At 40.7% G+C, this 24,224-nt stretch overlaps 1 pseudogene; it reads right to left on the minus strand.

The window, feature by feature from the left end:
- Positions 1–657: 657 nt before the first annotated feature.
- On the minus strand, positions 658–23,958 carry LOC131244229 (trafficking protein particle complex II-specific subunit 130 homolog; annotated as a pseudogene).
- Between the last annotated feature and the right edge of the window lie 266 nt (positions 23,959–24,224).

A 24,224-nucleotide genomic window follows, 5' to 3' on the forward strand; every position in this document is an offset into this window, starting at 1 on the left:
TCGGCCGAACCCTCCTCATGGGCCCCAAATCCATGGGTTCCGCCCTCTCGTGGGCCCCAAATCCATGGGCTCTGCCTCACACGAGCCACCCACCTCCACGGACCCCAAATCCATGGGTTATGCAGGCCACCCACCCCGAGTGCGCCCCTACATCCCACAAGCAACCCCACTCGAGCCTGGTGTGAAAATGCCCCCGCATTAGAGCAGTTTGCTATTTTAAAGGCACCATTATTTGGAGAAGGCTTTCTTGTGCCATCATGTGGGAGTTGCCAAAAGAAAGAAATAGTAGGATTTTTTTATATATATAACAAATCATCTTTGGACAAGTTGTTAAAAGAAGAATCACTTCCTATCCTTAGTAGGGCTATCATTTGGCCTGAATTCAATGGGACCATGGGGAATGACCATTTTCAATCAGTAAGTGGCTATTAGCTCGATGGAGAGGATCCCCAAGGCAAAGCTTCTTCATTCATCTCCCCAGGCCGGCATTTGGAAAGTCAACTTGATGGGTGTTTTGTTGGTAGTTTGGGTTTGTGTAGAATTCGAGGCATTCATAGAAAGTACATAAGGAGATGTTGCCATGAAATAGCCTTGGTTCTTATTTATTTTTGAAGAATAACATTCATTCTACGAAAGCAGAGGCTCTCATTGCTCATGAAGGTTTTAGAATTTTCACAAACCCTTTTTTGAGTCCCTGATGGTGGAAGGGAGTTCCCATAGTGCTATCAGTTGAATTTCCTCCAAGGAGCCAGGACCATGGAATTGGCTTTTGAGAGAGAGAGAGAGAGAGAGAGAGAGAGAGAGAGAGAGAGAGAGATGTACCTTCAAGACAGGTTTGGTTGGCTTCTCATAATTCATGAAATCATCGCCGTCCGGGGGACCTCCTTTGGAGAAACTATGAGATCTGAAACTTAAGTGCCCAATCCGTCCCGTAAGAACCCCCAAGATATATGAACCTGGCTTTTGTGGTGGTAGGGAAAGGGTAATAGTGTTCCTACCAGGCCTTAGTACGGTAGCAGTGGAGCTTCTTATCAGCTGAAAAGTTAAACACATGATTCATTTTACTGGAACTGATAGTCCAGGAAGAAGAAGAAAAAGCAACTCAAATAATTATTTGTTACTGTAATGAAAATCAACGAGATATGACAGCAACACAGAGCATACCTTTGCACCTTCATCTGCACTAAATGTTGCTATAAGTGTAAGACTAAGCGATTCGAGAGTTATATCATCAGGAAAGCCACTCCAGACTGTCACTGATAGAGTGCCAGGATCCCTGTCATATAACTCAAGTGGAGGGCCAGGATTTCCAGAGAATGTGATTAATGATGATACATCCAGCGGTACTTGGTGCTTCATTTCACTATGTGCAAGGCGCAAAACCTCTGACTGGAAAGCTTGGCGCTCTTTAGTCAGGAATAAACCTTTATCAAGGGCCAATAATCTGACACAAGATGAGAGATAGCCAGCTTCATCATTGAGTATCTTCTGGCACTCTGCAAGATTTGGGAGGACCTCTGCCAAGAGTTCCTGCCACCCTTCACCAGCATAAAGAGCACAGACCTTCTCATATGACTTTGCAGCCAGATCATAATTACCATGTCTATAGCAGACAGCTGCAATTTCACCATCAAGGACAACTCCATTTCTTTTCCACCAAGAATGGTGGTAATTGTCAGCAGCACCTTTTGTTAGCTTGAGATATTTTTGCTGCAATGGGAAAAGTTATGATTTTTCATATGTAATTACAATTGAGAGAGCAAAAATATCTTAAAAAATCGACAGAAAAAGCACATGGATAACACAGTTTGACATGTCCATGCAACAAAATGCATGGCAAAGCGTAGGGCTATCAATGGGTTGGGCTTGGCCTGTCAAGCTCCCAGGACAAGCCTTTCACTGAGTGGACTCAGGTTTATTTCTTATGCCAGTTGGCCCAGCTAGGGCCCAACCTTTTGTCCCAAGAAGTATGTGGGCGAGGCCGAAGCTTATATTTCCCAACACTTATGATCCCGTGCCCAGCCAAAGTCCAAATCTGTATCTTCCATGGGCTGGTCTTGGCCATTACCTACTGGCCCCAATGTTGTCAAAATCGTTATCATTTCGCAAATCGTAATAAGGGTTGAATCATATCGAATCGCAAATCTTATCGAAGACCATATGATTTTCAATGATTTTCTTAAAATTTTGAAAAAAAAAAAATCTGCAAAATATAAATAAAAACTCAATAATCCTCACAAGGGACTTCCTATGGCAAGGTGGGAAAGTAAAGAAAAAGTTTCATCTCATGAATTGGTCAGATGTGTGTAGACCGAAAGAGGTAGGGGGGTGGGTATCCGTCCCTTGGGATCCATGAATGAAGCTTTATTGGGGAAATGGATTGGGAAGTTTGGGGCTGAGGGGGCCTCGTGGAAGGAGGTGATCATAAGAAAGTATGGTGTGGATAGGGCAGGTTGGTGGCCCAATAGTGCAGCCTTGTATAGCGCCATAGGGATTTGGAAGCAAATTATGAAGCTTAAAGAAAGCATTCTTGAAGGGATGGTTTACGGAGTGGGGGATGGGGTGAGGGTGAGATTCTGGAAGGATGTTTGGCTTGGTGATAGAACTTTGCAAGAGGTCTACCCGAGCCTTGCCCAAGTCACGTTGGATCCGGATCTCTCTGTTAGTAGTTGTTTCTCTTCCATGGGAAAGGTTTGGACTCCTTTATGTAGAAAAGCCATTCAAGAGGTTGAGATTGTTCTTCTTAGCAGGGTTAAGGGCCCTTTGGAAGGAAAGAAATTTCAGGTGCTTTAGGGACACCCTTAGCAATCCCTTACGGTTTTCTGTTCTACTAGATCTCATGTTTCAGTGGAGGGCGTGCTTTTCTTAGCTGGTGGCTCGCGGGTGGGGGAGGACCTTTGGGTCTTGTAGTGGGGTTTTCTTTTTTCTCTCTCATTCCTTCCCTTGTATTCTTTCGGCTTTTGCTGCTTTTTTAATAAATTGTCACCCTTCAGAAAAAAATAAAAAAATAAAAATCCATTTCCCATCAATATGCACCAAGTAATACCAATATATCATGATAGTGTCAAAAGATTCTCACTTGCCTTTATGTTTTGTCATTCAAGAAGTTTACCTTAAAAACATCCAAGAATCCTTTAATAATTGAAGTCCTTTTTTTACCTTTCTTGAGCATAGAATCACATTGGAAAAGCGGCATTTGATTATGTAGACCAGCAAAAAAAGATATTTTGATTTCTAACCATCATGACCACAATACATATAGGTCAACATGATCGCAACCATCTATGAAAAAACATTCCAGGTAAGTCATGCGTATGATTTTTTTTTTTTAATGGCTACATTACATCATGACAATTATTATGTGACGGTAATGGTGGTGACCGTTACATGATATGGGACCGTAATGCTCAATTTGAACAAATTAACTCGTAACAAGCCAATACATGGCCGATAGAGGGCCAATACATTTTTTTCCTTCAGAAAAAGTTCAACTGTTACAAGGCCATAATGGCCATTATGAAGGGTGTAACAATTGTTATGGGGCCGTAACAGCCATTATGAGGGTGTAATGGCCATTATAGTATGCATCATAACAACCATAAGGCCAGCTGTTGCGGCCACCATTAACATTATTTAATACTATATCAATTTGGTGTTTCAACCAATTAAGAAGTAAGAAATCATAAGAAAATGCAAAACGATTGAACATCAAAGAGAATATCTATCATGTAATCTCTTGTAAAGATATAATAAAGTAATCTTAAAGCCCCCACCAATTTATAAACATAAAATGAAAGCCAAGTAAAGCTTAAAATATAAAAGAACAGGTATAATCTGATTCGTAAATCATAGGATTCATCTAAAAAGGATTCAAGTTGTGAATCAAATCATTTTGCTTAAGATTTGACCAGAATCGTAAATTGTAGGATTTTGACAACACTGGTAGGCCAGCATGCCAGGACCAGGGGCCCAGGAACAAAATTTCAGGCCTGAAACTTAAACCAGCTGGGTTTGGCTGGTCTCCTAGTAAAGCTGCACAAAATTCCTATTCAAAAGACAGGATGGGCAGCCGGCAGCCCAATAATATAAATTGTTACAGCAACTTCTAATCCCTATTGTTGGGGGGGAAAGAAAAGAAAAACTGACTCCCCAGGCAAAATAGGAAGAATATTTACCTCAAATTCCTGACTGGATGATAGTGATTTCCAGAAATCAGGATCCGAAATTGTACGACGCAGCGCATGTTCTGCAGCAACATGGATTTCTGAAAGTCTCATAGGCCTATCAAGTGATAAAGAAGAGCTCTCAAGGTTTCCAGGTCCAGAGTTAATTCGTGACATAGTGCTCACATGTGCTTTATTTGATGGAGATGGCCTCGAAAATCCATCAGAACCTGGGCTGCCAGCATATCAATTATATAAAGTTTCTAGAAATCATCAAGAAAATGTAGAGAAAAGATTAAAAGAGAACCCTGAAAATCCAACAACACTACATTTTCATTTACACATCAATAGGACCCTGGCGACTATCGAATAATTTAAACACATTTCCAGCCGAAAGGGAAGCCCTCCGACAATTTGCCTCCCGCAGAAGTAAAGAAGGTTCCAGAGGTAATGGTTTCCTCTGAATATTGAAATGCTTGGTTCTGGGATTTGTTTGAAAAATCATCTGTAAAGAGAAGTCAAGGTCAAAATCCAAGCGATGCAGGATAGTAGATAGCAAATAGTAATCCTTACATAATACAAGCAGCAACTTCTAAATTTAGGATTGGAAACTTGAACAGAGCGAAGAGTTCTTTCTAGATTAGGATTGCAATTGGAGCAGTGATTTTTTCTAAGATGAATTGAAAACTAGAAACGATGAAACACCAAGAGAAATTAGATGCCACTAGGTGATAAGTGTGGATTGTGGAACCTCACATCTTACTTTTTTTTTTATGACTGCCTCAGACAACAAGTAATACTACTCCATGCCAAGTGCCAACTAGAATTGTGCACATGATAACACCTAATGAAATGACAAGATTTCCCTTCAAGAAAAATAGATAATATTGCACAGGCAAAGTGGACTTTACTCATGTTCGCGAGTGTCATAATATATGCCTAAATTCAATAATTCTGTTTCACAAAGCCTTAAGAGTTCAGAAGATTTTACCGACAGCTGTAGCCAATTACCCTAAAAATCATTGAGAAAAAATAACTAAGATACAAAGTTATCCTCTTCTAAGTTTTCCTCTTCTTATTGTGAATGTATGCTACCTGTCATAAAGCTGAAGAGTCCATGAATCATATTCTTCTCCAATGTCCATTCTCTTAGTGCACATGGTCTCCTCTTCTAAGGCTCCTCAGTGTTATGCGGGTTGTGCCAGAATCTATTCATCTTATGCAGGAACCATGGAAAATGTACTGTTTTCAGGGAAAGGAAAACTATTGTGGCAGCTATTCCTTCCAGCAGTCTGGTGGGCTATCTGGATGGAGTGAAACAATCGCGCCTTTTGTAACCAATCAAAGTCTCCGGATAGAATAGCTTTGAAGGTGAAAAGCCTGATCATCTCTTGGGAATCTGACGCAAGGACTTCAACAGCTAGCACATTGTGGAGCTTCACAGAGGATGGAATGCAGTATTGGAGGACCAAGTTCACCCGGTCGCAGTCAGGCTTGCATGTGTTCCCCCTCCACAAGGGCATTGGAAATTGAATGTGGATGGTAGCTCCCTTGGCAACCTGGGCCCAGCAGGGATAGGAGTCATTTCATAACAGTTCGAATGACGTTGTCTCACCATCAATTGGGCTCGATCATCTTTCTGCTATCCCCGATATTATCGAAATATCCTCAATATTATCCGTATCTCCAGCTCAGCGATACTGATAACACAGGTAGCGATGCCAATAGCACTGGCAGTGTCAGAAATTATAGGCATCAGCGATGTATCGCTAAGTATCTCCAATGTATCGATATCGCCAATGTGTCGCCAATATTTTAGACTGTAAATTCCAGGTGTTGCTTGTATCGCTAGTGGATCAATGATATCTCAATAATATTGTCAATGTCTCGAGATTGCCAAAAATATATTTATTAAAAATTTAAAAAAAAAATCCATTTCAAATTTTTCATATGGTCACATGGTTGTGTGCAGTGTTCAAATTGTCGACAATAATATGGATCGTATCGCGATACTATTGTTATTGCAACATGGCCAGATCGTATCGCGATACTATCATTATTGCAAAATGGGCGATATCGAGATCACAATCTTTGGTTTCCTTTCCAATTGCCAACGATTTCTCAGCAAAATATCATGTGTTGTCGATATTCTGAAATATTGATGGATGTTTTGATGGTTGGATGGATAGATGAGATGTATGGGATGGTTGGATTGGTTTCTTATGATAACACATGCTTTTAGGCCCCCATTAAATGAAAACTTATTATGTATGCATTCTTTTTCTAATTTTTGTTATTCGTAACTATGCAAATATGTGTATTTTAGCATCTCCTGAAGTTTTATAGAAAAGTTCCACTGTTTTCCCTATGTTTCCCCGCATTTTCGGTTACCGGTGATATTGATAATGTTTCCACATCCCCAGGCAACGAAACTTGTAGTGATACCAATACCGAACACTGAGCCAGTTGGAAGGAGGAAATTAGAGAGTTAAGTGAAATTGCCTCCATTTCCTTGTCTCATGTCACGAGGCAAGTGAATTCAGTGGCTGATAATCTTACTAGGAAGGGAAGCTCTTTACCTGCAATTGTTGTTGGGGATGCATTGCCACTAATATAGTTGTTGTTTTGCTCTTTTGGTTCGTTTCTTTTTCTTTGTTTTTGGGTTCTTTTAAAAATTTAAAAAAAAAAAAATTTTAAATAACATAGAAGAGGAAGAAGAAGAAAGATACAAAATCTTCCATACGATGCATTCCTAGATGAGTTTAAACACCACGAAAGTTTAACTCAACACGGTGCCACATCTTAAGATAACTTTATCTTATGACTCCTACGTCCCTCTAACAAAATTGCAGAGCTAGTGTAATATCCCGAAAATTTTCCACACGAGTAGGCACACGAGTGCTCTCTCACATGGGTAAACATGTGTAATCTAACAAGTAGAAAATTTTCTTAGAAATGCTTAGATAAACGTGCATGCACACCCTCTTATACTCTCACATCTAAACTAGAATTAACCTTAGATCTGCGTATATCCTAATGTACTCGATAGTTCACGAAGCCAACCGCTGAAACTATTCATTATCACTAGCTGAAGATATAAGATCAACCACTTCAATTTTTGGCCACCCAACCATAGTAAACTAACTACGAGATCTTCATATCCACTTATATACACATCCATTCGAGAATTGGACCCGTTTATCTTACTTGCCACCCAAGTAAATCTTTAACCTAACATCAGAATCATGATCTAACGACCTTGCCCTCATGTACATCCTATTACAAATCCAGAGCCAACATATATCCTAACCCACTTGATTCTATAACAATCCAACTTGCTGGGAAGACTCCTTATAGGCTGATTAAGCTATCCAACTGCTTGATTCCAGTCTGCACCCTTACATCATCACTAAATAGACAAAGAGGCCATCTTAGTCATTTACATCCCAGCATCTTTGATTTTGAACCCATCATCCTAATTCAAGTACACTGAGTACTTTAGACCGTTAAAGTTTGATTCCAATGGCTATAAACACGCCATTGATCATCTTAAGTTTTTCCACGGTGTATATATGCATAGCTGACACTAAACCTCAAGGCGAAAAAAAAAAAAAAACTATTTCTAGGAACCCAATCGTGATGAAATTTCAGACAATACTCAGACATTACAATTGAACCGTACATCTTCAATTTCAGGACCTAACTCACAAGATCCACCGTCCATCGGATTTCGCGTTATATCTAATGGATGACCTGCCTGGAAATCACAAAACGACCTTCTTTGCGATCCACGGATGATCCCCGTCGAATCTACCGATTTACATTCCACACTAAGACACGCTTAGGCGTATTCCTGGAGACCACAAATCCATTAGGAAGAATCCCACGTGTCCTGTAGTATCCCAAACTAAAAAGGTTTTAGGAGAGTTGCGCGAATAACTCAAATTGTACACCCTCATCCAATAAGAGCATGATTAGACTGTTGATCCGGATGTCTGACCAAACATCTTCACCTAAACGCACCAAAGGGACCTCGTGGACCCTTAACTCGTGATTTTAAAGCTGATCCGACCATTGAATTTCAAATCTAAGCATTTATAGCCATTCATTCAAGATAGTTGATTGAAATCATCTTTCAATAATCTAAGTCGTACATCGGGTGGACCAACGGACACCACGACCACTGGATGACTACAAACTCAACCCCTGGTTGATCATACATATAGACCAAGCATGTGAGCATGAAGGCTAATTGGCAGCCCAGTGTACAACAAGTTTCCCTCCCAATTTGGAAGGAAACACCTTCTGTTTTCTTCATCTCAATACAGCAAGCATCAACCGAAAGATCCCATCATCAGCAGATCTAAACCATCCAAATTATGGACCTCATACGTATAAACCATCATCGTTCATGTGGTCAAGATATACCCAAAAACGTCTCCTCTGAAAACTGATTTTCCCATCCGAAATCGATTTTCCTCCTCCAAAGCGTTGCCACAACATCGAAAATTATAACGCTGTCGATCTTCACCATGCATTAGGGCAATCAAATCTGTCCATTACTAACTCCAGTGCCAGAAGTCGGTCGTCATAACTGTCACTACGAAAGCCCGAGAGAGTAACCAAAGCCAACTCGGATTCTCGTCTAGCCACTCCGGATCTTTAAGATCACTATATGGCAATCCATAAATCATCTTACGCCTCCATTCCTATGACTTCATGCACAAGAATTCAAAACCAATCGAAACAATCGCGTTCTCTACGATTCTCAACCATAAGCACGCACGACCCAAGAACCTCTCTAAATCTGAATCCACCGACCAAAGTTGGAAGAAGCTTCAAATCCTCACTTCTATAAGCTTCATATGAATGATCTGGACTGCCTAGAAGAAACCCTGCAAAGAAATAACCCCCAGTTGTGATTCCACCATTAATGACCCCCATCGTCCTCATCAAACAACAACAGTCGTAGAATCTTGTTTTACCACTATTTAAGGACCCAAACCATTCATATAGAGGACCAACAAATGACCATACGATCACTGGTTCTTGACCAAGATCAAATGCCACACTATGGATGTATCAAACCGATCGACAAATTTCGAAAGAAAGCTCAAACGCGTACGGAAAACATGTCGTTTTAAGAAATTGTGTAAACTCAAATGCCCAATCCTCATGTGACTCTAATTTTCGGAATTCTCCAAATAAGAGAAAGCCTATAAAAACCCTCCTACAATTGGAGGAAGAGAGAGAGAAACGAGAGAGAATTGGTCCGTTGAGCGAAACTCGTCAGGACCTATAGAGTCAAGTTGGGTTGAGTTGAATCCAGCCTTTGGTCTTGGACTAAGAAGAAGAACGAAGAATAAAGAAGAAGAGGGAAGGGAAAAAAAAAAAAAGAATAAGAAGAAAACAAGAGTCAACCCGCTGAGTCTGGACCGAGTCAAGACCAGTTGAATCGAATTTTATTCCAGCAAAGTGTTGGGAACCCCTAAGAAAGTGGAGCATTCAACTAAAAAAGTTGTGCATTGAATTCGAGAACAGGTTAAAACCGAGTCGCGACTAAGTCAAACTAAGTCGTATCGAGTCAAGCCGAGTCAAGCCCGATTTGAGTCAGAACCGAGTGGAAAACTATATGTGAGTGATCCTCTACTTTTCATTTCCTTTCTTTAATTCTAGTTTCTTACATACATCCTTCCTCCTGTTGAATTTTCATCTTTTTTGTGCGTTTCATGATCCTTGGTATGGGATCCTCCTTACTATAAAATTTGACATCATGTGTATTTGTGATAGTTCCTTTATTAATCCAAGCCTAGCCCTTTTGCGCCGAGGCTAGCCATTTTCGCTTTGAATTCGATCCTTTGTGAATCGGGAATAGCCTCTTTTTTTTCCCTTTGACTCAAAGGCGCTCCCCTCGACTTTACATCCTTTAATTTATTGAAAGTTGATGTGTTTTCTTGATTGTATTATGTTGATGATGGGCCTATCATTACCTCTTTTGAATTTGATTTGCGATGTCTATTCTTCTTGAATTTATCTTGTATTCTTGATTCATAAAATTCTTAAACTGTTAATGTATTCTAACATGTGTACCTTACATTGCATGTTAATTCTTATGTTTATATACATCATGATTGTGAGTGTTTGAACCTGTATGCTTGGATTTGCTTGAATTGCATTGAAAACATAGAGTGCTTGATGATTGCATAGCATGTCTCATTATGGAACGCATTGAACTAAAATTTATATTGATTGATATGGTGGCCAAGATCGAGAGAGAATTCCCTTGGCCTTTACGGCAAGGATGATTGCCACATTGGGCGAGATCGAGCGGGGGTTCCCTAGGAGATCATACCCGCATTACATGCATAACTAATGCATCATGACATCGTACCTATTCTGAGAATTTTGAATCATGGCATTGCATCTTGCTATATGTTTTACCTATCTCTATCAGGTCTATTTTAAATTCATAACATCCTTAATCCTTGTCTTGAGTTGTACTTCCTTTATGTATATTTGTCTCGACAGTTATCTTATTAAGCCGTGCTTTTCTTTCCATTCTCAAGTTTGTATCAAATTCATTGTGGAAATGATCTCATTGGGCTTCTAGCTCATCAAATCAACAACAATTGTAGGTTTGCAGGATGAGAGAGGAAATGAAGATGAAGCATACTTAAATAGCAACATTCATTAGATTTAGTTCTTAGTTTTATTTTTATGTTTGTTTTTTTATTTTTTTGAGAAATTGTACAAAATTAAGAAAGTTAAGTGATGAGAGGATTCACCGATGATAGTAGAATTGAAATTTTGAAGTTTAAATTTTAAGCTTAAATTAGTTTCATTGTGGTTTTGATGATTTAATTATGGTTTGGTTTGGAAGAATGATGATTTGAATGTTAATGGGGTGAATAAATATATGAAACTATAGTTCACACCCTATAACTCGGGATCAGGGTCACCATAGTCAAGTTTCGATTTTCGAGGCGTGACAGTTAGTGGACGGTTAGAATGGTGGTGAATTCATGTCCCGATGGGATCATGCCTCGCAAAATTATGTGGGGAGTTTGCAAGGAAAGAAATAGAACATTTTTTTACGATTCCTCTCTTAAGTCGGGTCATTCTTGTAACCAAGATGAAGTCAGAATTGGCTAATTGGGGTTGTCTCGAATATGTTCGATGAATTCACAACTTGGACCTCATCCATGCATGGACGGGGGTCATTGATAATTACCTTGGAAGCCTTCTAAAGCCACCCTGCAGTCCTTCTCATCCAGGTTTCTGGAAGCTCAATGTGGACAGAGGCTCCTTGGGTAATCCAGGGGAATCTAGGTATTGAGGAAGCAAAGGTTGAAAATGGCATCATCAAATTCTTTTTTTTTTTTGGGCAAGTAGGATTGGAAACTCTTAAGAAAGCAGAACTTTTGGTGATTAAAACTAGGTTGGAGAACTTTGCTAATTAGGTGAATTTCCCTCATTGGCAAAGGAATTAGTCCTCCACTATCATCTGCGATTCAAGGAGATATCCATCAAAGAAGAATTTAGCCTCTATCCTTAACGATCTAAAGGTGTGCTCCCAATCCTCACTTTAATGGATTTTATATCCTTACTTTTGCCCTTTGTTAAATAAATGTCTTATTTAAATAATAATATTTTTTAAAAAATGGATAAGATAAGATCATTACAAGAAGCAATCATACTCCCTGAGTCCTAAGTTGATACGAAAGATATGCATATATGATAATCAAAAAATTATGAAATAAATCTTTATTTAGGATATCTTCTCTAGGGTTGTCAACGGATCGAATCCTACTAGACCCATACTTGAACTAATCGAGGCCTTGATCTTGTTAGTTCAGGTCATGTCAGGTATGGGTACCAAATTTGATGTCCTTGACCCAGATTCGGCCAGCTTTGGGTAACCGTCAATTCACACGTAGATTTCTCAATGGCACGTATCAACCATCAAACCTTGCAAGAGTATGAACCATCACATTTTGTAGCATTATTTCAACTTGAGCTAGGCTCACATGATAGTTCATGACCATTTTAAAAATAGTGGTGACTCTTCAACCATACAAATGTCCAAGACATGTCGAGTCTAGGTACCATATTTGATTTCCTTGACCCGGATTCAGCCAGGTTTGGGTACCCATCAATTCACGCATATACAATTTCTTAGTCGCACGTGCCCACCATCAAACCCTACGAGAGTTTCAACCATCACACTTTGTGATGATATTTCAACTCAAGCTAGACTTACATGATAGTTCATGAGCATTTTAAAAATGGTGGCGACTCTTCAACCATACACGGAGGAGTTGGTGGCAACCTAGACCTGCCAAATCACCGATCCAATTCTGGATGGAGCAAACCCAAAAATTACACTCTCCCAAGGTCTCATGGGATATTCATGATTAAGAAACTGCAAACATGGTATAGAAGTAGCTTAAATGAAACCATCAAAGATCGTGGGCCCCAATTTTGATGGCCACAAATTAGAATATTACACATTTGATTTCTAAAGTGGCTGATTGTTGGGCAAGATATGGACAGCTATAGGTTAGGATCGCTTAAAAAACATGAATTTTTTTATCATCTGATTACAGTAAGTCCCAAAATTTGGACAATTAAGTTTCAGTTATGCTTACAATCGCACTGCCATCAATGAGTGCCTGTGTGTCACCAATCACAATGCCAAAGTATAAAAACAACAATAAAAACAAAATGGGCATGGGAGGCGTCATTACTACCCACCATGATTCATCAAAAAAAAAAAAATAGTCAGTAGTGTCAGAAGAATCATACTCCAGTAGAAACATCTCTTCACAGCACAAGTGGTGGGGTACATCATTTAGCATCATTCACCTCGTTTGTGCTACTTTGGGTTGCAAACTTTCTAAAATGCACCAAGATTTTTATTTTATTTTTTTTAGGGATAATGAAAATGTTATTAAAGGCCCGCTTGCAAGCACAATAGGAAAAGAATACAAGGAAAGGATCCCAAAAGGATTACAACCCTAAGATTGACTTAATACAATTAGCCTCAACATTAAAGAGGGCAACCCATTCAAAAACAGACAATTTAATGACTTGCAGATTATCTTATCCCACTACCCACATTCACTTCGCCGATGATACACTCATCTTTTCCGAAGCAGCTGCAATATATATCGATGATCTTCACATAGCCCTTCACTGCTTCAAGGCTGTTTCTGGGCTGAGAATCAACATGGCGAAGTTAAAGTTGTTCGGGATTAACGTGCAATTAGAGGATCTCCACAATTTTGCTACTACCCTTGGTTGCCCAATAGATTTGTTTCTCACCTCTTTTGTGAGCCTCCCCCTTTCCGTTGGCCCTCCCCCTAAATCGCTATGGGATAAGATAATCTATAAGTTCCAGAAATACCTGGCAAGATGGAAATGTCACTATTTATCCTTGGGAGGCCGGCTAACCCTTATCAATGTAGCCCTCTCCAACCTTCCTTTGTACTTCATGTCCTTGTTCAGATGCCCCTCTTCTGTGTTGCAGTCCATCGACAACCTTAGAAGAGATTTCCTATGGTATGGGAAGGAAAATCAGAGGAAGATCCATCTCCTCGAGTGGAAGGAAGTTTGCAATATATTCCGAGAAGGCGGTGCTAATGTAAAAAATCTGAAAATTATGAATCAAGCCCTGCTCAGTAAAAGGACCTGGAGGCTAGGTGCTGAAGGTGATGCCTTTTGGACCTCGATAATCAAAGGAAAGTATGGCTCTTCCCCAAGCGGTTGGTGGACCAAAGACTCCTCTTCCTACACGGCCTCCTACTTATGGAAAGGGATTCTTTGGTCGAAGCAGGTAGTCCTCCAGAACATAAGTTTCGAGCTGGGCAACGGAACTGCCATCCGATTTTGGGAAGACTTATGGGTGTGTGAAGAACTGCTGAAAACCCGCTTTCCAACCATCTTCCGCCTCGCCCCAATCAAAAACACTTTCATTTCTAACTGCTTCCCAATTACTGCTGCCCAAACAGTCTGGGATGTGAGATGCTCAAGAAACATCTACGACTGGGAACTCTCTGAATACGTGGATCTCCTAGACTGCATCTCCAAGACCATGCCGCAGCAATCCTCGCCTGACAGACTTATCTGGAGGCTTGACAAAACCAACTCCTTCACGGTCAGATCCTTCTATTCCCACATCGCCCCTAAATCGCATCCGTCCGTCCCTGCTTCCCCCTTCATCTGGAGGTACTTAGTGCCCCCCCAAATTCACCTGTTTTGGCTGGCTGGTGGATCGAAACAGAATTTTAACTATAGATAACCTCAAAAGGAGGGGAATGCAGATTGTCAATGCCTGCTTATGTTGCATGCAAGAAGCAGAGACGGTGAACCATCTTCTGGTGCACTGCCCCTTTATTTCTCAAATCTGGGTCGACTTTTGTCAGCGGTTCAAGATTAGTTGGTGCATTCCAGACTTGGCCCTCAACCTTCTATCGACGTGGCAAGGTTTCAAACTAGGAAAAATCAAAACGACTATTTGGAGAATGTCCATTTTAGCAATTTGGTGGTCTGTTTGGGAAGAGAGAAATGAAAGATGCTTCAATGACAACTCTTCTTCTGCTTACGCAGTTGGTTCCAGGGCCAAAAGGCTGCTGTTCGAATGGGCGGTTAATGTCAAGGGATTGAAAGATTGCGATCTTTGTTTTCTAGGCTGTTAGTGGTTGTCTACTACCTCAGCAGATGTGCTTTTCCTTTCTGCTTTCTGTATTCTCTCCTTTTTTATTTATATTATCCCGTTGCTTTAATTTTATTTTATTTATATAAAAAAAAAGACAATTTAATGGAGTCCACCAAGGCCTCACTCAATCCTAAGGAGTCCCGAAAGCATCATCCATTCTGCTCACCCTAAATAGCCCACCACACGGCAAGCAAAATCAGCTGCAGATAACCGTAACCTTCTTTGTCACACCACCACCATGTCATGCCCAAAGGAAGTCTCTAACTGAACACGGCATAATCCACGACATATGAATAATGCTATGAAGTACGTCACACTTTGAAGGTGAATGACAAAAGATGAAGAGATGGTCGATGGATTCGGCATGTTGTCTACGCAAGCAACACATGTTCGAGATAGCCATGCCACGCTTCTGAAGGTTGTGAATGGTCAACAACTTCTTTCTGCCCACGAACCAAATGAAAGCGACAACCTTACGAGGTACTCCCTAAGACCTGAAATGATGTGTGACCTCCATCTAAGATCGTCGTCTCCGAGCAAAGCATTTTATAAAAAAAGCTAACTAAGAACCAACCCAAGCTATGAATATCCCACACCATAGAATTGGCTCCACGAGACACGTACCGAAGATGGGCGAGGAGGGAGAAAAGCTCTTCCATCTCACTATATAAAAGATTCCTCCTGCATGGGAGCATCCAACATGTCGAGGAGCCACTATAAGAGAAACAATCCACCACTTTTATTTCTTCAAAGATCGCTAGACTAGGAAAGTCCAGGTGCAAAGGGTGATCGCCACACTAAGAATCCTTTCAGAATATAGTTCTAGTGCCGTCGCCTAGGGAGAAAGAAATACCTTCCCTAACGTTCCCTCTTAAAGCCGATATTGATTTCTATATGTGAGAAGCCCGATAAAGAGGAGGATTCCTTCACCTCCTAACCCTCCCTCTTTAAGTTCGTACTTGCAAGCTATTATCTGACACCATAAGTGTCCTTCCCTCATCCAAAACTACCATAGCCATTTGCCGAGAAGGGCTAGGTTTATAGTAGACGAGTTCCATAATCCCAAACCACCTAGGGAAACATGCTTACACACTACCTCTAGGTGAAACTTGTTCCCGCCTTCCGATCCCCTCCATAAGAAGTCCCTTCTCAACTCGTCCAATGATTCCCGAACTGCTTGCGGACACTTGTACAAGGACATAAAGTAAAGCAGCATATTGGAAAAAGTTGTTTTGATTAAGATCAAGTGGTTGCCCAAGGAGAGAAAGTGACTCTTCCATTTAGACAACTTCCTTTCGATTCTCTCTATCACCTTGTCCCATAAATGCTTAGCAGGCTTCCCAATGCACAATGGAAGCCCCAAGTAGGAGGAAGGGAAAGAACCCAACCTTGCATCCGAACACCATAGCCAACCTTCTGATCTCCTCTGAAGAAAGATGAATGCCCAACATTTCATTCTTCCCAATATTGATCTTCAAACCTGACATCGCCTCAAAACACACAACTATTTTTTGAAGATCGGCTATCATTAAGTGATTAGCATCATATAAAATAATTTCTATCTGCAAACTGAAGGTGCAAGATCTAATCTGCCAAGTTGGCCACCCTAAAGCCGCTAATGAGATTAGTCTCTCAACCAGCGAAAGGCTTTCACTATGACTAAGAAAGGTAGGGAGGGCGGGTCCCCTTGACGAAGGCCCCTAGACGGATTGAAGAAGCCTTTAGGGAACCATTCACAAGCACCAAAACGGATGGAGACCTAACGCACACCTGGATCCACCTCCATTTTTATCCTCGCCCCAACCTATCTAACATGTAATCTAGAAACTCCCACTCTACATGGTCATGGGCCTTCTCAACGTCCAACTTGCAAATAAGCCCTTGATTTTTCTCTCTAAATCTACAATCGATGCATTCGTGAGCTACGAGTGCACAATCCAGAATTTTTCCTGCCACAAAAGCTCCTCGTCTTTCTAAAATAACACAACCCAACACACCTCGAAATCGCATTACAAGAATCTTGGCCAATATTTTGTACACACTCCCAATAAGGCTAATGGGCCTGAAGTCTTCTAAACTTTCAGCCCCTTCGACTTTTAAGGATAATCGCAATGAAGGACACCCCCAATTCACAAGGCAAGTGATCTTCTTCAAAGAATTCTTTAACAAATGCTACAAAACATTTGTAGCATTTGTTAAGGATAATCGCAATGGACACCCCCAATTCACGAGGCAAGTGATCTTCTTCAAAGAATTCTTTAACAAATCTGCCCGAACTATGCTCCTAAACACTTGGAAGAAGGCAATAGGGAATCCAGCCGGCCCAGGAGCTTTGTCCCTATCCAAGCTGTCCACCGCCTCCTTAAGCTTGGATTCCGAAACCAGATTTTCCAAGATAGAAGCTTGATCTTCCAATAGGCTATCATAGTAAAGATTATCTAACCTCGGCCGAATCCAATGTCCTTTCAACAAGAGTTGTTCATAGTACCCCACAATTGCCCCACAAATCTGCTTCTTTGTTTCCAGCTGCGATCCGTCCACAACAAGAGAAGAAATTATGTTGGTTCTAGCTCTTGCCGAAGCAATGCTATGGAAGTAGCGCTTGTTCTTATCCCCATCCTTCAGCCAGCGAGTCCTCGACCGTTGTGTCCGCTTGATCTCTCCCTCCTTTAACATCTTCAAGTAGTCCAACAAAAATTTCAAACGTTTAACTTTATCCTCTTCAGGTAGCTCTCTCCTCTTCGATGTCAATAGCATGGAGATCCTCCAAAATACCTGCTCTTTCCACCTAACCCCCAAGTATATCCCTCTTCCAGATCTTCAGATTTTCTTTTAGCGCCTTTAGCTTCTTGTGTAATGTGGTTCCTGCCAAAGCCAAAACCTGAAAGGACAACCACCAGCCTTCAACTAGCCCGAAGAACCCCTCAATCTCTAGCCACCACTACTCGAATGGTTTGGGACCCCAGCTCATAGAGTCGACCTAAAGAGTAATGGACCTGTGATCATATATAGGCCTCGGAAGAGCCTTACATTGGGCTATTGGTACCTATCCATCCAATTCGAGGATACCAGGAATCTGTCAATAATGACAGAATTGGGACACTCCTCCTGTTGGTCCATGTGAATTTAGCTCCTGACATAGGCATATCTAACAATTCAAACTGCTAGATCCCGGGATGAAATTCCTTCACGCTTCTGGTCTACCGTGAGCCATTCAATTTCTAGTAACTAAAGTGGGTTATGTTGAAATCCCCCCAAATGCACAAAGGGATAGCCCATCTAAAAGGAATAGCCCGAAGCTCCACCCAAAATCCGGATCGGAAGACAACCTTCCAAGGCCCATAGACAGAAGCAAAGAGCCACCTGAGACCAAAAGAAATCTCAAAAAGGACCACAGACACAGAAAATTCACCGCACCAGTTGTCCTCTTTTCTCCACTTACTCGAGTTCCAAGCCACCATAATACCTCCTAACGAACCTTCAGCATCTAGAGCAGCAAAATCATAGTACTTTTGCTTGCTTACCTATCTCTCTTTTTTGAGCTAAAATCAACTTCGAGTTTGGCATAAACTTTTTTGGCTAATTTAACTGCCTGGTCATTGCTAGGTGAAGCTTTTGACACGAACACAATAAACCACTCTCAATCATCGTTTTGAACAATTAACTTTAACCGTGGTTTTAGGATGGTCTTGAACTCATCAAGGTCCTGGAAAGGAAGAAACTATACACAGCCATGCCAAGTACACAGAGGCAAAAGGATATCAGAATAAGCATAGCTTTGAGCACATAAAGGAAAACAGCACCTGCAAAACTAAAATATACTTTGATGATCAAGACTAGAATCCATCTTCCATCTAGACTGATATGCAAACAGAATCAAACTATCGACATGTTAAAAAGCACCCGCGCATGTTGATTGCTTTTTCTTTATTTAATTTTTTTTCCTGAACTTATCTCACTGACATATTAAAGATGTATTAATGCTTATCATCCAGAGAATATAACAAACCCCTCCCAAACTCCCTCAGATGAACAAATTACATATTCTAGACAATACGTCATAGGTACCTTTGAAGTGCAAATTATACTGCTTGATCTTAAAAATAAGTATGCTACAAATTACCAAAATGGATATCGTAAACATGACAACAATCCCAAGATTTGACAGCAAGGATCACAGACAAATTCTGTCCACCACAGAAATTGTACCATGAGCTCCGTACCCAAAACCCAATTCGCACAACTGGACAGTATAACAATCCTAACCCCAACCCTTATTTACACCAAAAGCATTAACGCCGTCAACCTTCACTAATATTCTACAAACCAAACCCTGAAATTTCATCCCGAAGACTATTGAGCTTGCTCAACTCTTGTGTGATTCGAACTTTCAATCCAGTACGCCGAACTTCATTGCAACGAGTTTCTTCCTTGATCTAGTCGCAATATTTTGGTATCAAAGAAAGTTCTGCTCTTGGGAGATGCTTTTTCTCTTTTACTTTTCTTTTCTCTTCCCTATCTTCTTTCCACAAATTTTGGCCCAATATTCAACCCAAATGCACCCTCAATTCAAGGTATTCCAAAACAGTTATGTAATGGCAATATCGTAGCGATAGCAGTGGTAACCATTACGCATTATGGGGTCATAACAAACATTATGGAAATTATGACCTGTAAGTGTAAGAGCTCGCAACAGTCCTATAATGGCTGTAATGGGCACATAATGGTCCATTACAGGGCCAAAATAGGTTTTTCATAAAGGAAAAAAAAAAAAGGCCGTAACAGCCCGTATTGTAACAATAAGGCGGTGTCATTACTGTTATGGAATACATTGCTCAATTCCCTAAACCAGCCTGTTATTTTAGCCCTTCACCACAAACCATATATAGCTTCCATCTCACCTAAGCCACCACCCTATATCGATCCACATAGTATCAAAACTTACATGTTGTTAAACCAGTAAACAACCCATAATCTATCATACACCCAACCTTTCCCAAAACCTTCCCCTTCACATGTCAAAAAAAAAAAAAAAAAAAAAAACCATCAAACCCACCCTACCAAAACCTTCCCCATTACCAAAAAACAAAATAACGAAAAATAAAAAAATAAAACCCAAACCAATCCTTTTCTTCCTTTCCAAAAAAAAAAAAAAAAAGGCCCACCTAAAGCCATTCTCGTATACTTTGCGTAGATCTGCAACCATATGAGCACTAAAAGAGGGATGACTTACACTGGTTAGATGACTATTGAACCTCAGAATGGGACTATAACAACCTTGCAGCAAGTGATCGACTTGATCATGAAACGGTTAGACGATATGGAGGCTTGTTTCACGATCAAAGTAAATACTCCGGAAGGACGGATGATTGTTCTTGAAAAAACATGAAAGGGAATCAATCCACACTGTCAAACATTTATGGATGTTCGTGAGGAAGACTTGGAATCCGGGATGTTGACCCAAGGCATCCTGGCTGAAATGGTGATTTCCACGTGGAGGACTATGCGTCGGGCTATAAGATCCAACAACATTGCTCCACACAGCCAGGAACAAGAGAAACAAACAACCTCCGACAAAATTACCCAAATTATTGAAAGAGGGAGGCATGTTCGCACTATGGGCCACACCAAACATATCAAGATTGAGATTCTGAATTATGATAGTAACATGAATCCTAAGGTTTTCAATAACTAGCTAAAGTCAATAGAGCAGTATTTCTACTAGTACAATATAGAAAAAGCAATCAAGCTATGTTTTGCTACCTGAAACTTGCAGCCTAAGACTAATGGTACGTTGTCAAAGAAAACTTGCAACAATGTGACTTTCCTCCTATAGGCAATTGGAAGAAAATGAAGGCAAGATTGAAGCACGGATTTCTAACATTGGATTTTGAGACAACTTTCTACTAGGAACTCCTCGCAATGTGGCAAGACAATCTAATTGTGGAGAAATATGCATAGCATTATTATGAATTGGTGATCTGTCATCGCCTAACGGCGATGGGAAAGCAACAAGTGGCGCGTTATTGCAATGGACTATGGTTCGACATTTTGAAAATATCTCAAAAAATTCCCAGGCCGAGAAATTGCGAAGAACAAGATTTGTCACTATGGTTCCAATCAAATGGCCAAATTAGTGGTTCCATTTGCCCTACATCTCTCCGTATTGAAATGACACCCTAGATTTCTTATCTGATTATTGCTTCTCTTATTTCCCATTTCCTTTATTCCTACATGTGACTTTTGCAATCAAAATCCACATTGAAACCCAAAATCTGGTACAGACAATCTGAAATCTGTTTCTTTCAAGTTGCTTTCAGATCCCACTTCGTACTGCATCAGAACAGCTTGGTATATCCTGCATTTTGGAGCCAGGAGCCACCTGCACCCACTTATGATACACGTGTATCCATGGATCCTGCAGTCAGTGCTTTAACATGCAAACAGGTCCGAATCCCTGATCCTCTCAAGGAATTCCAATCCACCATGTCAGCTTTGGTGTTCATTACCTAGATGCTGAAATTTCACACTTGCTCAAGAGCCGATTGTGTGAAGTTATGCCCTGTTTCAAACCATGTAGCACCCAACCAAATCAACCATTAAAAGCCGAGCACAAATTGTTGGGAGAAAGACCTTATGATGATGACAATGATGAGGAGGAGGAGATGGCATGAGGGAATGTTTCCAAAGAAATTATGCATAGTACAAGTCTTAACAAGTTTCCCGTCAACCTTTGTGCAAGTTTCCAATGACTAAGATGCGGGGTTTGCAGCAGCACTAGTAACTCAAAGTTCATTAATTGACAGACACAGCAAATTTATGCACTCCACATTTATGTTGGTATAACTTCAACAAACACAAAGCAACTTTGACTAGGTCAAATAGATCAAGATGATACCTCACAAGTAACAAGAACAACAGTTGCATATGGCTCCCGGAACCAAAATACGGACTGCTCCTGAGGGAAACGGCTACGCAGTCTTGCATCTGTTGTTAGGATGAACTCAGCAGGCAGTTTCTCTACATACACCGGATTGCGAGTCTTGTTATTCAAACAAGCCTTTTTGAATGGCAGACGTTCCTCAAACGCCTCTTTGACAGTCGGCCACAAGTCGCTTACATCTTCCACTGGAGAGTAATGCAAGAAAAAAAAATATGAGCCAGACATATGGAAGAGCAAGTGCTTACAAAGCTGGCATTTGTTTTCTCCCATAAATCCTTCAAACCAAAACCAAACAGGAGCAGTTTCTCCCAAAATCAAGACAGCAGGAATTACTTATACAAACGGTTCAAGGCACGTATGATAAAACTTAGATGTTCATAAAGGATCTTATAGAGAATTCAAGCATATCCCAGGAATATGAACGTCTCAAACTTGAACGCATCATACAATAGATATTTATGATTTGACTCGCAGTTAAGTTTTCAGTTTATTTCACCAAAATTGCCATCAATATTCAAAAAATGAAACCCTCAAAAAATCTAAAAATAGATGAACGTATGTTCTCCTAAAATCCAGAAAAAAGCAAGCTTTAATAGAACAAACAATTTAAGACATGTACACAAAAGCAAAACATCTTTCTCAGGTGATATGACTTGACTTCTAGGTTTTTATGGAATCGATCTCAGAGAAATCTCAAGCACTCAAATCGATGACAATTTTCTAACATCTAAGGAGCCAGATTACAGTCTGAGATCCAAAACATAGCCAGGGCACAATGGCAACTGGCAACTGCATCCACAGTATACAGCATATGTAGTATAGGTGGCAGGCGGCCCAGCCCTGTAGAGCCAACTTGGCCGAAATGGGCAACGTGCCCAGCCAATGATGAATGGCCCCGTCCAGTTATCAAGTGGTCCACCATTAAAAGAATGGGAAGTTTAAAGACACTTGTTAGCAATTCCCATTCAATGTACATGTGTGTTCTAAAGACACTAGTTGGATCTAGGGTCATTAGGTCATGTTTCAATGATCCAAACCACTTATACGATGGGAATTGTTGTTGACGGAGGATGCCCAAAAAATTCTTAGATTCGACTATTCAAACCTTTGATTGGTTAACTCTTTTCCTTACAGGGTTGATCCTATAGAGCCAGGACCAGAGCCCTTTTAGCCCAATTAGGACCAGGCCGGGCTAGGGGCCAATGCTTTAGGGGAACAGGGTTAGGCTAGGGCCAACCCTGGCCCATTTCCACCTCTAATACATAGTACGTGACAAATAGGAACATCAATTAGATCATCCAAATTGCTGGGCCCACTATAGATAGACCACTGCCAATAATAACACTGACATACAATTATAATAATCTGATTTTTTAAATTGGATTTGGACGACTGAACCTTTCTTTTTTCTAACAGTCTATTCGACGGTCGTGGAATGCACAGTGAGGATCATTTACTGGGGCGAGTTCAGGCTATATTCAATCCACATTGGGGCCTACAACTTGACGAAACCGGACCACGGTGCACATACTCTTAGTTGTATCTGAATGTGCTGCTGTCCCCTACAGAGTAGGGAACTCACACTGTAACCTTGCCCTTTCTTCAGATACTCATGTAAATCAGACGCAAGCCAGATCCAGTAAAAGAATGTGCAATTCACCAAATCCGAATTTTTTTTAATTTTGAAAAATGAAATCCGCATTACTCTGAAAGAATGCGAATCTCGACCAATCGAGATCCAGCCAAAAAAGAAGAAAAACGAAATGTGATTCTATGAAATTTCTCGATTCGTAGAGAGTAACAGGAAAGGAGAGAGATAAGTAGGGTTTTACCTGCTATGATGAGATGATCGCAGGCATTCTTGATCGTCTGGAACTGAGCTAGGAAATTCGTCATGGCGGATGATCGAGGAAAATCATAGGCGAGATAGGATCTGTGGAGAGAGAGAGAGAGAGAGAAACAGATCGAAAGGGATTTTGATGTATGTGGAAGGAGAGAGGGAGAGAGAGGCCCTCGAAGCAGGTAGGACCAGCAGTGAAAGCCCGAGAAATGCGCGAGCGTGAGAGAAAGGTAGAGAGAAGGACGAGGAAGGTTGCTCCTGTGAATTGACTAAAATGCCCAATCTCCAACGCACCGATGAAGATGACTTGGATTGGACTTTACTCCGATGGTTCATCACCATTTCAAATGGAGTTTTGCTAGAAGGCATTCCAACGGGTTGCAAATTTGCAATACGTCGAAGTTTAGCTTTTAAATGTGGGTCGTCTTACAATTATCTAGGCCGTTCATATGATGATTCTCAGTTTGTGTGGTGGATGGAAAGCTAACGAAAGCTCTCAATTGGTTCAACCAATTGATGGTTTGGCTCTTTTGCTTTTAACATGGATGGTCATCGTAACTT

This window comes from Magnolia sinica, chromosome 1 (genome assembly GCF_029962835.1).
Source record: "Magnolia sinica isolate HGM2019 chromosome 1, MsV1, whole genome shotgun sequence".
Classification (NCBI taxonomy): Eukaryota; Viridiplantae; Streptophyta; class Magnoliopsida; order Magnoliales; family Magnoliaceae; genus Magnolia; species Magnolia sinica.